Raw genomic sequence first — 17,244 nt, 5'->3', positions numbered from 1 at the left:
CTGGCCCATACCTCATTCTATTCTCCTTCTAGGATTCTTCGCCAGTATCGGCTTACTCAGGACGTTCTTGAAGAGATTGTGAATTTCTGTTATAATAGGTGTTTGTATTCCATAATTCAAATAGAATCGATTACAGTAAGTATACTTATAATACAAAGAGGTTGAGTTAGAGTAGGTCTCACATGCGATAATAGAAGAGTCCATTATCACATGGGAATGTACAACATGAAGAAGACGTGATAGAGTGTGAGTAAAAGACCAATATAGTGATCCTAGAATAGGAACGACTATATTGGTCAATAATTTCCATCGTTATGAGTGCTCCACTACTACTCTTGTTGTTCATAATGCCAAAGCTTGGTATAACCACGTGGTACTTGCTGACGGCGGTTTCAAGAAGTGTGGGTGTCCCACTGATGCTTACATGAAGTGATGTCGCACACATTTGAAGTTTCTGGAGAGACTCCCTCATTGGAATCCGAATGTATGGACACAGGCAAGTGAGGGAGATTCAAGCTCAAAGTGACAGAAGAGTGATGAGACTAGCAAGGACACGAGGGGTGACCTAGGGACTATAAAGGGACAGATAGAAAAGCTGGAGGAACAATTCCTCATTGAAGCCGAGAAGCTCAAATCCAAACCAGATGAAGAAGCAATCGATCCCTCCCCTATCTAGCTATCCTTTCAGAAGCTAATTTAGACCCATCTCCAATAATCCATCTCTCATGTGAACACACAAAATTCCAAACCTTCCTCACTCCTAGCCAAATTGAAGAAGATGGAGTTGAATCTTTGAGAGAACCATCCTCCTTCAAATATCTTGATCTTATGTAGCTACCAAAAATTTATTTATCATCTTTAATTAACCAAGTCTTTTTTTTTTTTGCTAAAGGGTCAATTTATTAGAAAACACAAAGAGCAATTACACAAATCTGAATCTGGGCAACCCCATAGCGTCCTGAGCAAGTAGCTCACCAATGTGACTAGGAAGAGTACAATCTAAAACTGATTCCCCGGTTCTTGTAGCCCTTTAATTAACCAAGTCAATTTACAAAGAAGAGCTTTATTAATCGTACCTGTCAAATGCAAAAGTCACCCTTCGTCACGAGGTTTACAAACCAAGTCCCATTTCACAGTCACGCTCTTTGAAATTTTTGGGTCGCCTGACCTTATAAAGTTCCTCATCCTAGTCTCCATCAAAGTGATTAGCGACGAGGGCCACCAGTAAATGGAAAAATTGTGTACAAGTAAGCTTGAAATCATTGAATGAACAAGTTGAACACTACCTACAAGAGACATAATCCTCCCTTTCCATCCAGAAAGCTTAGACTTAAACTTGTCCCGTTTCACCCTTCCTTTGAATATATCCACTCTTGTGGGAAAAGAAGAGATAGCTAAGCTGAGTATGTTTGCAAGCTGATTTTGTCTTCTCCATGAGAGTTTTTCCATATAAACCGTACTTTTCCTGAAGTGAATCTTTTGACCTGAAAAATGTTGATATTTTTCTAGAAACAACTTCAAGTGCCTTACATATCTGGTACCTACATTCATATAAATAAATATATCATCTGCAAAAAGCAAGTGAATAGGAACATTTTCTCCTCTAGGACCTCGCAAGGGTTGGAGCTCCCTCTGGCAAAGCTTGGAAACGCAGCTACATAGAACCTCTTCGATCTGCAAAAATAAAATTTTCAACATACATGACTTTATATTTTTTCGGAATTAAGGTTAAAAGGGTATGGTTCATCCCAAAAGGCAAATTAATATGACTAAAGAAATTATGAACATAACCAATGATAGCAGTCTTAACAAGGTCCCAACAATTCTGATAAAAAACTACTGAAATACCATCATGTCTAGGGGATTTTAGATCACCAATATTAAAGACAGAAGTCCTAATTTCCTCTTCGGAAGGGATATTGGTTAGAAAAATGTTGTCTTCCTCAGATAACACCAGATCAAATAAACATTCAATTAAACAATGGATCAAGGGGATTATTAGTTCTATAAATAGATTGGAAAATATCAGCAAACAACCTGGCTTTGGATGGAGCATAGAAAATCTTCTAACCATTATTATTATTTATCATACATGGAATCGAATTGTGACGAAGATGCATCTTAGTTATAGAATGGAAAAATCGGGCATTCCTAGCTCCTTCATTGATATAAAGGACTCTAGATTTTTCCTAACAAAAGACCACTTCTGCTTCAAGCAACCATTTCAAATTATTATTAATCTCAGCTATATGACTAGGATTAATAGGTGAAGGCTCTAATGGTTCTAAAACACCCTATTGTTTAAACAGAAACTCCTTCCTAAGAGATAAATTGCCAAAAACATCTTTGTTCCTATTAGAAATTAACCACCAATCTGGTTATCCAAATACACAGCGGAATTTGGATTGAATATTTTACCTTTGTATTCAAGTTTGAGATCTCTTTCCATAACAAAAATTAATACTGTAAACATATGTTACTTGAGAACCGCAAGTGTAGGGTTTCTAAAACCTTAACAACACACTACCACTCACAAAAGAACAAGAGAGTGGGGAGAGAGAAAATTTGTCCAGGGAGGGGGCTCTGGAAAATTCGGCCAGCACTAGTCTGCCCCCTCCCTTTTGGTATACTTTTATATACACAAAAGAGGGAAGAAGTAGAATCCAAAAGGGACTTTGTGATATTTTAATTATAGTCAATTATATTTATCAAATAAAATTAATGATCATAAATAAAATATCACCAACCTATTTTTAATTTCTCAATTAAATGTCATGCATAATTAAATTTTTTAATTTGCACATAAGACCCTCCACTAAACATGTCTCATGATGAACTATAGGGCATGTAATTAAACAATGGTAAACTCTAATCCATCGTACATGTCTTTAATCAGAGATCAAGTGATCATAAGCGGACGACCAAAAATGAGATTAAACATTATTTGAAATAATATACTAATATGTTTAAATAGAAAATAAATTTTAAAAATCATTTACAAAAATACCACTGGATCCAGATTTCTGTCTAATTAATCACATGCATTCTCTCTACTTGATATTCCCCAATCAAGGGTAGTGGATTCCATGGTGAGCATCTCTTTCATTCACAATACGCAATCACGAATCCAACAAATTGATATTTAGTCCATATGACATCAACCATTGGTGTACCAAAATCCGTGATGTGTACACTATAATGATAAGGATCTCTCAGGTCAAAGGGTCATTGGTGACGGATACGCATTTCTCCATACAAACAGCAACACATGTGAGAATTTGTACCTGATTCTTTTCTATACACACATTATGTGTACTTACATGTATGCCCTGAAAACATCTTTTTTAGTGACATACAATGTAACGACCATATGAATAGGATGTCCAGTTCTATCCCTAGTTGATAACCGTTTTGGTTGAAAATCCATGGAGCAAACTTCTAAGCTTATAAATGAATTCATGCAATAATAATAAAATTAAATTTATTTATTCCAAATTAACCAAGTTTGATGGATCACAATCCAACAGTTCCCATTTTTAAGGAATTAATAAAACCATTATGTAAACAGACTATATTTTGCATACTCTGAGACTTACAAAAATCTAGAAAACTTGGGTGTTTGAACCAGGTTGCTTGGAAATGAAAAAGGTTTTTGTAAAACGCATACTTAGGATTCAAAATCAAACGATGGCAAAACCTTAACACAGACATTAGGCTAGAAATTCAAGAATCAAAGGTAACTATGGCCCTATCTAAAACTTCTCTAATTAGAGAAGGAGGCCTCTACTTGTTAGACCAGATGAATCTAAGACTGCAAGAAGAAAGATCGACAGGCTCCAAATCCGAAATTAAAGTAAGAATATCTTTTCAAACTGTAATTGAGTGGAAGATTTCACATTGTTTTAGAGAGGCTAATCTAATTGCGGACTTCATCTCTAAATCAATTGTTAAAATGGTGTCTCATCTACCCTTAAAGTTTTTCCTCATTTGATTTGAATTAAGCTTGCACTTGATGCTTTTTGTAAGCCTAGATTTCGAATCTCTTCTCATTAGATCATTTTTGTGTTAGGGTTTAGGGTTTAAGCACAAGGTTGCGTAAAGCATTACACCCTGAGTATCGAGTTTGGAACACTCAGGCTGCTGCCTCCAGCTAATATTTATAGGGAAACTAAGGTTTAGGTCAGATGGGCTAATTACTAGATTGGCCCTCATAGCCTGAGCTTTAATACAAATAGGATTATATTTGAACATATGAAGGGATATTACATCAATACCCTTACAATCTCCTCCTATGTTCTACATATATCCGCCACACATGTATAGAAAACCATTGTTCAATCAGTAATTGAATCAATATAAATTGAATAAGTTGAATATCAATAATCCAATAAATCAAGTAAGTAATAAGTAAACTTCAAGAAATAAAACTAGGGTTTTAGGTCAAAACTAAACCCAACAATAAATCTGAAGTTTCACATGCAAGTGGCTAAACCAAAAGAAATAGACAAAAGGAAAAGTCCTTGCAATCCATGTGACTTTACTCCTCAAGTAAGTCATCCTCATCGAGATCTAGATTCAACCGTTCTCCTCCATCTTCGCCATTCTCTGTAATTTGTCAAATATGAATTTCATAAGATAACATGAATTCAATCATTTGCACAATAGTATCTAGTTCAACAATAAGAATTTAGTACATTCCATCAAAAACCAATAAAGCATCATCATCAAGTTTCTTTACAAGAACTCGATCCTATATAGTCTCTATTTGGAATACTGTGTTCATCATATCAGTCATAGATTTATGTTGTATCATCAAATCTGGAATGGTACACCGTACTATGAAATACATGTCATCAAATTTGGAATGACATAAAGACAAGCACAATATCATTGAAACATATCCGACATTTTCCATATTCCTTTGTGGAATAACAAAGTAAGGAAACTTCACAAGAAAAATTTGTTATACCATCAAATTTGGAATGGTTTCACAAACCCCCCATACTTAGTAACTTAAGTTATCTGAAACATGTAAACTGTCCCGACTGCTTTCTAAGTTAATTGAAACATGTAAATTGTCCCGAATGCTTTCTAAGTTAACTGAAACATGTAAACTATCCCGAATGCTTTCTCCGATGGCAATGCTGAAGGTGGGAGAATTGAACTTGCTCTCTTGTTGGAGTTTCTGGTTTGATTCTAGTGTGTGATCTTCCTTCTTCTTCTTCTCCCATATTTTAATACAAATGATCTTTAGGGGAAAAAAAAAAAAAAAAGAAAAGCAGTTTACCAGTTAACACCAACAAAGGAAAATCAATTTTCTGTTTTCACTTTAGATATTGAAACTAAGTACATCAAAGGGTATGGTTGCGGTTTCACCTGACCTGAATTCAAGGCTGATAGAGGAGGAGAAGACCTGCATCCACCGTGCCCAATTTGAAATCAAGCAAGTCACCAACTATTTGTCCTGGTCAGTTTTAACTGATTAATTTCTCTAGATTAAATAACTTCCTGGTAAATTTGACTTTGACCAGTTTTATATATACCAGATATGATTTTTTAGGGAAAAAGAACATTGCCTAGTCGCGTGGTTCTGTGCTAGACATAAGAGTGCGTGAATTTACCATCCCGATTCTTGTGAAATAAAAAAGATCATCCATGTTGATGCCCCTATACATGGTCTCATTAGCCCCCACGCTGGCTACACAACTAGACAGCGACCAAGGAAAGGGTTCCTTGAAAAGCACCGCGACCCGTACACCAGTGTGGGGGACAATGAGAGTGTCCATAGAAGCATCAATAGGGGTGGGATCGTTACCTTTCAGGGGCAGGGCATGCATTAGTTTCACACCCCTTTGTGTTTGGCTAAGGGGCCACGCTGTTTTTCAAGAATTTTTTTTCGTTTTATATTTATACGCCAGTGCAGGGGGCCAATGGGAGTGTGCACAGAAGTACCAACATGGTTGGGATTTCTGTCTTTCAAGGGGCAGGGCGGTCGTTTTACACCCCTCTGTGTCTTGCCACAAGGGCCACACTGCCTTTCACAGTTCTTTCTCCCTTTTATTAATTAGCGAGTTAATTTGAGTAAAGGATGGGTCATGTTTTCAAAGCCTATGCTTTTATGTCTTAGTTTGTCCATGCCAATCAAGGTTTTGAAACCCAGAATCGTGAATGGGATCGGTTTTTGATCCATTGATTATTTGTCGGATTCAATTATGAGTCAAATAATCTAGGAATTGGTCCGGCTAGGAGGGAATGGTCCGAACTTGTCGTAAAACATTACTTGATCGGATTCTATACGCGTTGAATTGGGTTTAACGAGAATGACCCAGGAACGATTCCGAGTCACCTCAATCAATTCTGGGTTTTTAATATTACTAGCTTCCCTGGTCAAGAGACTCACAACCGTCCAAGCTTGCCCCCCTTCATGAGAGGGAGAGACATGCAAGAAAGAGTAGTACTGCAAGTGGATTAAGAACCAGTGATTTGGAATCACATCATAGAATGAGTTAGTGATCAGAATTATCCCTAAAATGCAAAGAATGTTCACCCCATCACCGGTCTTATTTTCTTTTTTTTTTTTTTGGTAGAATGAAGATTCATTAAATGATAGTATGTTTACAGCCTAAAGCTTCAGATCCACAAAGATCATGAAATCACAAAGTGGAATTTTACCAATGTATCATACACATAATAGATAAGACCTTCCTAACTAGGATATTTGAAATAACGTTTATACCTCATGGAATACAATGAAATGATATGGAATCAAAAGAAAAGGATAGTCTCCTAATATCTAAAATAATGTATGGGAAAGTGAATTTAAAAGGTAATTAATGCCTAATGCCCATTCTCTAATTTCTACTTCTGTTTTTTTTATTATTATTATTTTTTAATTTTGGTAAGGTAGAAATTGAATTCACAAAAACAAGTAACTGATGAGCCACGTACCAATGTACCATGACCTAGTACTACTAAGAGGAGGGGAAAGAAGACCTGAAATCGAGGGCCATGCATGCACCCTTTTTGTTTTTAATCGGCGCCCATTGGAAAGGTAGATGAGCTTCAAGAAACAAGTAGATTTGGACTGTGTTTGACAATTTAGGCTGCATCCCTCCCAGTTTGATGCAACCCTGGATTCCCAATTATTTCCTCCTAATCAGTCTCTTCCTATGTTAAGTAACCTTTTAAAATAAAGAGAGAGTGAGGGAGGGATTAGAGGATGATTAGCAATCAAGAAAGATTAGGAGAGGATTGGTGGAGTTTGTTTATTTCCTATAATAAATGGTGGGATTGATTGAGCAAGATTAGGGGAACCAAGATTGGGTGAAGGGTTTTTCTTTTAAAAAGGGCAAAATCATTGTTGTAATTCTCAGATTTTTAAGAATGTTTGAGTCATGGACTCCATTAACGCAATCTTGAAGAATTGCAACCCATTTTGGTTTTCAGTAGCCTAGAAGAGCAACTGAGCATAAGCACCTCTGCTTCGTTTTTAATTCTCCTTGAAGAGTGAATTAATTCAAGCCCTCTCGATCTGTTCCGCTGCCCGTGCTGCAATATCTGAGAATTACAACAATGATTTGCCCTTTTAAAAGAAAAACCCTTCACCCAATCTTGGTTCCCCTAAGATCCTATGGCCAAGATTACAACTTAAATATGGTAGAAGCTAGATGGGGAAAGAGACCATGCTCAATCAATCCCACCATTTATTCTAGGAAATAAACAAACTCCATCAATCCTCCCCTAATCTTTCTTGATTGCTAATCATCCTCTAACCCCTCCCTCACTCTCTCTTTATTTTAAAAGGTTACTTGAAATAGGAGGCTGATTAGGAGGAAATAATTGGGAATCCAGGGCTGGGTCACAGTTTCACACGAATTTTTATCGGTTGCTGTAACTGGAGCATTGCTGTGTGCATCGTGCGGCGCAGTAGCGGCCCTGTGCATAAACTGGAGCGTTGCTGTGCGCATCGTGCGGCGCAGCAGTGGGCCTGTGCACAATGGGCCCGCTGTGCACACATGGCAGCTGCTGCGCCGCACGATGAGCACAGCAGCGCTCCAGTTACAGCAGCGGATAAAGGTCCATTTCACACTCTACGTGAACTTCCGAAGTAAATATATTTAATAATTGAGTTTCATAATGTTTTATCTTTTTTTAAAAATTTTTGTTTTTCCTTTCATAAATTTGAAATTTTCTCTTCATGAGTTTTGTTTTCGAACGATACACTTTTAGTGTGAAATATTTAATCACATTGGAAGTGGACTAGAACAGAGAAGGGTATGTACATACTTACGGGAATTATAAGGAACAAGAGCTCTTGAATGGAAGTACCTCTCTTGCCATGTGTTCTGGTGGGTTCGAGGTGTTTTCTCATCCACGCCAACCTCTGTGGGCTTGGACTTAGGCCCATGTGACAAGTAGTCATGACTTGTAAAATAGAAGCCCGTGTGGGCTTGGACTCGGTTCCATGTAGCATGACTTGTAAATACAAGCTTATGTGGGCTTGGACTCGGACCCATGTGACAAGGAGACCTTACATATAAAATACAAGCCCATTTGTACATAGACATATACATTCGAATATGTTTCAGTGCAATCCTAACAACGTATTTTCACCCAAAAAAAATCCTAACAACGTATTGAACAAATGTTGTTTAAAATTCGTCTGTCTCGATCCAGTTTTGCATTCAAACCCGATTAAACCAAAGGGGGCAAATACTGACTTTAGTAGAGTGTCAATTGACCCTTCTCAACTCTTGTCAATAGGGGTGCAAGTTTTGCCCTGTCGGCCCGAACCCGTCCTGAGCCCGAACAGGGTCTGGGCTGAGATATTTGGCCGTGAGGGCAGATCAGGGCTGGAAATTTCTGGCCCTGAGTCAAGGTCGGGTCGGCCCAGAGTTAAGGCCTCGGGCTAAGTTTGGCCCGGCCCGACCCTGTTTTAAGTTATACTATAAAATATATATTGATATAATATATATAGTATAAACTTTAAACGTCACACACATTTTGTTATATAATATATTATATATGAACATAATAAGTGATATAATACATTTTATTATAGTGTTATTTTACGTAAGATTGATAATTTCCTCCCCGGCCCATTCCACCCATACATTTCCTTCTCCCTCCCCATGATCAGGGCAAATCAGGGTCAACCTAGCCCGACCCTGAGGGCGGGTTAGGGTTGGATTTTTCAAGCCCTGAATCAGGGTCAGGTCGGGCCTGGGCCCAGCTAAGGGGACTCAGGGTTGGGCTAGGGTTCTATAAAGCCCGGCCCAACCCGACCTTGTTGCAGCCCTACTTGTCAACATACTTATTGGAACGATTCAAGTTCTACACACTCTCCTACCACAACGCCTCAACAAAAAAGTTATCTCATATAAAGTCTTATCCTATTTTTACAACACCTTTACATACATACCAAATGTCCGCTGGTATAGTTCCATAGCCTAGCTATCGTGTAGCAACTCATGAACTTTGACAAAGTTAACTAACTTCATGGTATTTACATTAAACCAATGCTAATTAATTAGGAAAGAACACGTCTGGGATACATTCACCAAGTAATAACTATGACAGTAAGAGTTTAGATAAAGTAGGCTATTCTGGGATCTAGTGCTTGGTATCAATAGATTACTCCATAGATTTCATCTTGTTATTCCCAGCTAACAAGAGGAGGTGTATTAATGTATTCTAATTAAAAAAAATTCTTCCAAGGCTATAACACTAATTGTCTACTCTACTATCAACTGATGGCACTATCTCTCAAACAATCTCAGCACTGTCAAGGGAAACTGTCTCACACACCACACAGCTTGCACTACACTCCCTATACTGACAACTATCACAAAACATACGCAATATCACTATTCTTCCCTCGGGCACTTAAACCCATGCACAATCTAATTTTGGCACGAACTGTACTATTTCAGGCAATACTACAATTCTCAGGCAGAATCCTTGACAAACTGGGACAATCCCAAGTTTACCAGTTACCAGCACACACAATCACTCCCACATACATAGTCATGTAACATACATTGCTTCTCAACCACAAGACTAAACATCAACTACCCTTGTGACAAGGTCTGCGTGGTGTACACACCCATGTTGCAATAAAAACACTCTAATCTCCACAACGATAAATAATCACATGCATAGGACACCAAATATACGTGATTTGGCGATATGCCTACATTCTCGGGGTAATGCCCTAACTAGGTTTTCGTATTGTATCCAATACACAACTCACAATTTTGACCACTACAACGGCTCAAGTGGTTCTATACCTACTTCAACTCTTACAATACAAGAGCAAGGGCTTTAGCCCCAAAGTTTTCACTTCCTCAATAGTGAAGACGTTGCAACACTTATGTGTCCAGCTGCAACTTAACACCCTAAATATAATAAAAGTTGGTTTATATTAATGCCTTACAATGTAGCACAATAGCACATGCAAATCTCCCAATTACACTAGAAACATTCACATGGGCATTTTTACAAATATCTAACCTACATATGAAATAGAACTAAATATGGAAATGCAAAGGTGGATTACCTTAATTGAAATAATCCCACAATCTTTGGAATCTCCAGTGATGGACGTCTCCAACACAAGCTTGCAATTTCCCTCTTATCCCTCTATTCTTCCTCTTCCCTTTCTTTTCTTCCATAGCCTTGCATAATCAATCGTCACACTCCCAAGTCACTATTTCAGCATTTACATTGTTTTAAGGGCTTCAAGAATAATAAAATAAAGCATATTAATTAACCCCAAGCACCCATTATCCCCTCCCTTTCTCTTCCTTGCAAAAACCTGTAACGTATTCAAAAATAGCTCACATATATTCTCATAACCTCAAAATATCATAGCAACTCATAGAATGGATGAGGAATGGCATTGGAATGGTAGTTAGGATGGATTCAATGTAAAACACAAGCAAAACCCCTCCCAAATCTTCATCAATGCTCACCAACCTTTCAATTTCTTCATTGGAGCTTTAAATTAAGAAACCAAGGATGGTGGTTGGAAATGAGTCAATCCACCTGTACACACTGAATTTTGTCACCCCCTCAGAAGTAATGACAACAGGATGTAGATTGACGTAGCATCTCTCTCAAGAAGGACTCGGCCACATAACCTACCCCACCATGACCCCAATAAGGTTCAGACATGATTTTGAGCATACAATACTTGATGCTAGCCAATGGTGCAGAAACAGTGTTAAAAAAGACTATCGGGAATTCCCCCGACACCAAATTAGGGTTAACTCTTATGCTGAGTTTTAAAATATTTTTTACCAAAACTTGGACCAACACCTACACTATTTTATAGTGCTCTGAAAGGTAATTCCAACATTATATTTTACGAAAAAATACCCGATGTCCGGAAGCGAATCGATGCCCAAAACTAGACTAAGGGATCATTCACGGACCGAAAGTACTATGTCAGATCACACGAAGCAATCTACGGATCATTGAGTAGTTCCACGGATCTATGAAACCGCCAAATCGACAGACTCTTAGAGGTCCCACGGATCCGTGGATCCAATTTGGGTATATAGAGGAATTTTAAAATGCCATCTTGGTCCTTTCTTCTTCTCCTGCAGTAGGACCCCCCTAAGGAAATAAGATCCGAATTTACACATCTAGGTCATTTTTTTAGCACTTTCCCCCTGTTTCAGTGTTATCTTGACACCCCGACCCCCCCTCCTTTATGTGGATAATCCTTCGATGTCCCAAATCAGCAAAAATGAGAATTTCTCCAACTTGGTTTAGAAGTGTGTGCATGATCCACTTCTAAACTCAACACTTTTTATAAGGTATACTCCTTCAATAGAGAGAGAAATAGTCCTTTCCCCTCCACTAGAGCTGGGGTTCTACCCGAATGTTGTCAAAAAAGTACGGAGCCCGATAAGCCAAAGCTCTACCAGAATTTCAACAAAGTTCTTTCGATACATCGAGGTTCTGCCGGAATTCCGTCAATAAAAGTTTGTTTGATAAGTCGAAGTTCTACCCAAATTTCGTTGAAAAATTTCCCTGATGGAATCGAAGCTCCGCCAAAATTTCTATACAAAAGTTCTTCTCTTTCCGACCCTTGTTAGAGATCGTATCCAGGTATTTTTACCTTCTCACTTCATTTTGAATTGGGAATAATGTAAGCCATCAAAGTATCTTCCTTTAATGTAAATATTAATATTTTTAAGGTATTTTATAAAGTTTCCATGCATATATGTCCATCATGCATCACAACTATACATAAAATGTCATTTCTGCCATATAGGGGCATTTTGGTAATTTATCAAGTGCGGGCACAAAGCGTCATTTCAGTAATACCAGTTGTTATGCCTGGACACTTTAAAGTGAGCGACATCACTGTTGATGTCTACAATACCCCTAGGTTTCTGTTTTGACATTTTTTACCATTTTACCCTTGGGGGCATTTTGCGGCCAAATTTTGTTCAGGACCCCAGAGAGGATCCTACTACTTTTACTTCATGTTTTAACATTAGTAAACATGTTTTTAGGCATAATACAACATTTTTATGCATTTTTTGCATTTTTGTCCTCTAGGGGTATTTTTGTAATTTTTACTATTTGTGTAGTTTACATCTTAGATATTTTTCATACCTCACATGCATTTTTTTAATGTAATTAGTCATGTTTTAATCAGTGGTGATGTTCAAATATGACTTTACGTACTTACTTCGCCTCCCTTCAATTTAGATCGTTAAGGTAACCTGTTGTAGTGTAACTATTAATGTACAACAACAACAACAAACTTAGCTTTATCCCAACTTAATGGGGTCGACTACATGGATCCAAACCAAACAAAGTAGCGAAAGAAGAGTTCTAATTTAAAAGGGGAAGAAAATATGGAAAAGAGGGATGGAAAAACAGGTGGGAAATAAAAAAAAGAAAAATACAAATGAAAGATGGGATATAAATAGAAAGATGAAAGCTGAGAGAAGAAAGATAATAAGAGTAAAGAGGCACAGCCCGACACGTCAGAAAATTCTTAGCTACTTGAGGTCTGCTACATGGATCCTTACCCTCCAATAGGCTCTGCTCGAGGTCATACTTGGTACCTTACCTACTTCTTACTTTTTCTAAACACTATATAAACATGTAATATGCCTGCCAAAGCTTCCAAACACTATCAAATTTGCTAAAAACCTTTGTAATACTGTCAAACCATATTCACACCAAGATTGATCAGTGTACTCTACAAACTCACTATCTAACACTATTGAAGCTGCCACATCACCTGTAAATTATCTGGACACCTCCAGAATGCCACCAAACACTGGCACATAAGTTGCCAACAATGACAACTAACCCATGATCCAGTTGTCCAACAATAAAAAATCCACAATTGGTATCAGAGTTAAGGTCACAGTTTCGAGTCATTCGACATATGCTGGGGGATTGTTGTGCCTAAAAGGTCAGCATTTTCTCGTAATTCTACGACTAATCGACTGCCTTACATAAGAAAATAAAGTTGTGCCCTCTCTACTACTTGTTGGTTTTAGAGTAACGGTTAGCGCTTGATTCAAAAAACCAACAAGACGTCATAGCCTGCCCACTTCTCTTGTATAAGTTGTAATATTACTCATATATAGATGGGGGTAATTAGTTAGTGGCCTTGAAATTAATGAGAAAAGATGAATAATAAGTACCCTCACTTTCATGTTTTGGGTTTCCTAAAAGTCTAACTAGAAGGTTTTCTAAAACCACGTGAAGTTGACATTGATAAGAGATAAGGACAAAATCCCTACACTTAGAAGGCCGAAACAACACAAGGCCAAGGGACACTACAAAACAAAGCAACACATTGAACAAGGCAAGAAAAAACTACAAGGATTAGCTCAATAGGAACCCATGCTTCTCAATCCAGATTGGATGCACTCTTTATTTCTGAACTAGGAAGAGGTTTCTAGGGGATTGCTTGCACTTAGGAATATTAACACTACACATATCCTCTACATTGGCTTTGATATCTCTAATGATGCATGGTAAAGTATTCGTCTTGTTGCTAAATAAACAAAAGTTTCTCTTCTTCAAAATATGGGCAATTGTGGCATAAAATGCCAGCTTGATAATACAACCAATAGAATCACCCTTGAAGATCCCAATCCATTTTGCTTCCAAAAGGATGTCAGACCCTGAACTTCTAGATAGAGAGCAAATACTCAAAATATTTCTTCAAATTTGTACCAGATGATTTTTTATTCTCTTCCAGACTGTAGTTTAGAATGTGTGAATCAGTATATTACAACATTCATTAACTCATAATTAAGCCACTGAAGTCCTAATATCCATTTTTTGTTTGTTTTTTGCTAAAGATCAGCAATGTATTGAGATATAAAAGAAAAAGAATGTGTTACAAAAATGATAGGAGTCCCATCTTACAACCCTCTCTAAGGTGTGAGACCTTTTGCTTTCGGCAAAGCCCTCAGCAAGAGGTCTAGCCCCAGAGATCAAGAACTCAAAACCAAAAAAAGGGTGGGAGCCCCACGGCTCAAGGAACATGCTAGGAGAATCGATAATAAGGCCGGCCTAGTGCCTCCCAAACCACTATATGATCAATAAAAGCAGGGGGAGGGTGCCAAGTGTTTGAGAGCTTCCTTTTTGCAGCATGGTTTGCTAGGGCATCTGCTGCAGCATTAGCTTCCCTATAGCAATAAGTGATTCTCCACTCAACAGAGTCAAGGAATGGAGAAATGGACCACCAGCTTTGCATGAAATGCCATGGAATCTTACAGGAGAGTATGGCCAGGACCGTGGCTACAGAGTCACTTTCTATCTAAAGATTAGAGATGCAAAGATCATGTGCTTCTTTAATTCCCTCCATGAACGCCACCATTTCTGCCATGGAATTAGTTCCAACCCCCCGATAGGAGGCGAAACGTCTAATTGGAGAGCCGAGGTGGTTTCTGAAGATCCCACCTGCGCCTGTTGATCCTGGATTTCCCAACGAGGAGCCGTTAATACTTAGTTTCCACCAACCTGCAGGAGGATGCTTCCACTTCACCTCCAAGATGCTTTTGGCTGGAGATTTGAGGATAGGAACCAGTTGTCTAGTAAGGAGCAGCTCATTCATTGAGTTGATCTTCACCCCTATAGTTTTGATACAGTCCTTGACTTCCCTGAGGCACAACTTCACCACTTGGGAATGTGTTCTTTTCAGATTGTCGTAGCGCCATCTGTTACTCTCCGGCCATATATGATGACATATAATAACTATAAGGGGACCCCAAACTTTGGGTAAGTGAATAAACTGTAACTTTCTTCGCCACCAAGAAAATAAGAGCTGGATTGATGGGAACCCGCTCCAACTTTTATTGAAGTAAGATAAAATTTCCCTCCATATATTGCACGAGAAGGTACAGTTGAGAAACATGTGACTTTCGGTTTCACAATCCACCCCACAGAGCTCACACCTTGAGACTAGAGTGACCGCTCTTCGGCTAACATTATCATCAGTTGGAAGGGCGCCATGCATCAAACGCCATCCAAATACTGAGACTCAGGGCTACAAACTTTGTTGCCAAATCATCCTACTCCATGTTGTAGGCGCTGCCTTGATTCTTAGAGCTTCCCAGGTAGACGCCACCGTGAAGGTGCCAGTGCTGGAGTGAGCCCAAGCACGGTGATCTCTCTAGCTGGTATTTAAAATATCCACGTTCTCAAGAAGAGAAAAAGCATTTTGCAGGGCTGGGGCTGAGGTCGTAGGCAGTTCCCAAGCTCCCTCCACCATAAAATCAGAAACCGTTGCTTTGAGAGAGCGTGGAATCAAGTGAGGCTGCAAGAGGTCTTCCACACTTTAGTTCCCTACCCATTTATTGTACCAAAAATTGATGGAGTGTCCATTACCCACTACCCAACGTTCGGCCGAGCCGACAAAGCCCCAAACCTTGCAAAGCCCAGGGAGAATAGATGAGGTTCCTATGGCTTTTCTAAGGGAGCCATCAACCTTTACTAATCTCCCTCGCATGAATGCGGCAAAGACCGAGTTATCAGTTTTGATGGAACATGCAAGTTTAGATAACAGTGCTAGATTAAGATCCCTTAGCCGACGGATTCCAAGTCCCCCTTCTCTTTTTGGTTTGCAAAGGCTGTCCCACCTGATTGTAATGGCTTTAGCACTATCAGCCTCACTGGACCAGATGAAGTTGCGGATCCATCTCTCCATAATCTCCACAATTGTAGCCGGCCACATGTAGACAGAAAAGTTATGTATCGGAATACAACCCATTATTGATCGTACTAGTTCAACACGCCCTGCCATAGAGAGAAGGCGACCCCTCCAAGCAGCTAGTCTATTCTTGAATTGATCTAAAAGGGGTAATATCATCTCACGATTCACCCTGCCTTTGTTGAGTTGGATCCCCAAGTATCTCGTTGGGAAAGCACAAACAGGGATTTGTAACTCCAAAAGCAGGCAATGTCGTCTGGCCACAGAGATTCTTCCCATGAAGACTTTACTCTTTGCAAGGTTGATTTTTTTACCCGAGCACGAGCCATAGTTATCTAGGAAGCGCTTCACCCTCTTTACTCCCTTCAAGTACTCTGCTTTCATAAAAATAAATAAGTCATCAACGTAAAGAAGGTGGGAGGGAGTTATCAGCTTCCATGGGCATGGAAGTGCAGCGATCTTGCCCTTGTGATGAAGCTCACTAAGGCCTCTACATAAGACCTCCTCAGATAATATAAAAAGTAGAGGGGATAGGGGATCTCCCTGACGCAGGCCCCTTTCCACTCCAAAGAAACCCACTGGGCTGCCATTGATCAACACTGAGATTCTTGTAGATTGCAGAATTTGATGAACCCAAGAAATCCACAGATTTGAGAAGTCAAAAGCATTGAGAACATCAAACAGATAGGACCATTCAAGGGTGTCAAATGCTTTCTGAATATCCAGTTTCATGCCCATTCCTCCTCCTCTGCATTTGACAGACATAAGATTAGTAAGCTCAGAAGCCACCCCAATAGTTTCAAAGATGATTTTTCCTTTCTGAAAGGCACCCTACTCTGCCGAAATCAATTTGTGTAGCATAGTAGATAGACGGCTAGCCATTATTTTTGGGATTAGCTTGAAAAAGAAGTTCCCCAAGCATATTGGGCGGAATTGCCCCCACCTTGTTTGCATTGTCGACTTTTGGAATCAAGCTTAAAAAATTACAATTGACACCCTTGGTTACCACCCCTTCTCTGAAGAAGTTTTGAATACCCCTACAGACA

Source organism: Telopea speciosissima, chromosome 1 (assembly GCF_018873765.1).
Source record: "Telopea speciosissima isolate NSW1024214 ecotype Mountain lineage chromosome 1, Tspe_v1, whole genome shotgun sequence".
Lineage (NCBI taxonomy): Eukaryota > Viridiplantae > Streptophyta > Magnoliopsida > Proteales > Proteaceae > Telopea > Telopea speciosissima.
The sequence above is the reverse complement of the archived record's forward strand: the minus strand, read 5'-3'. Positions refer to the sequence as shown.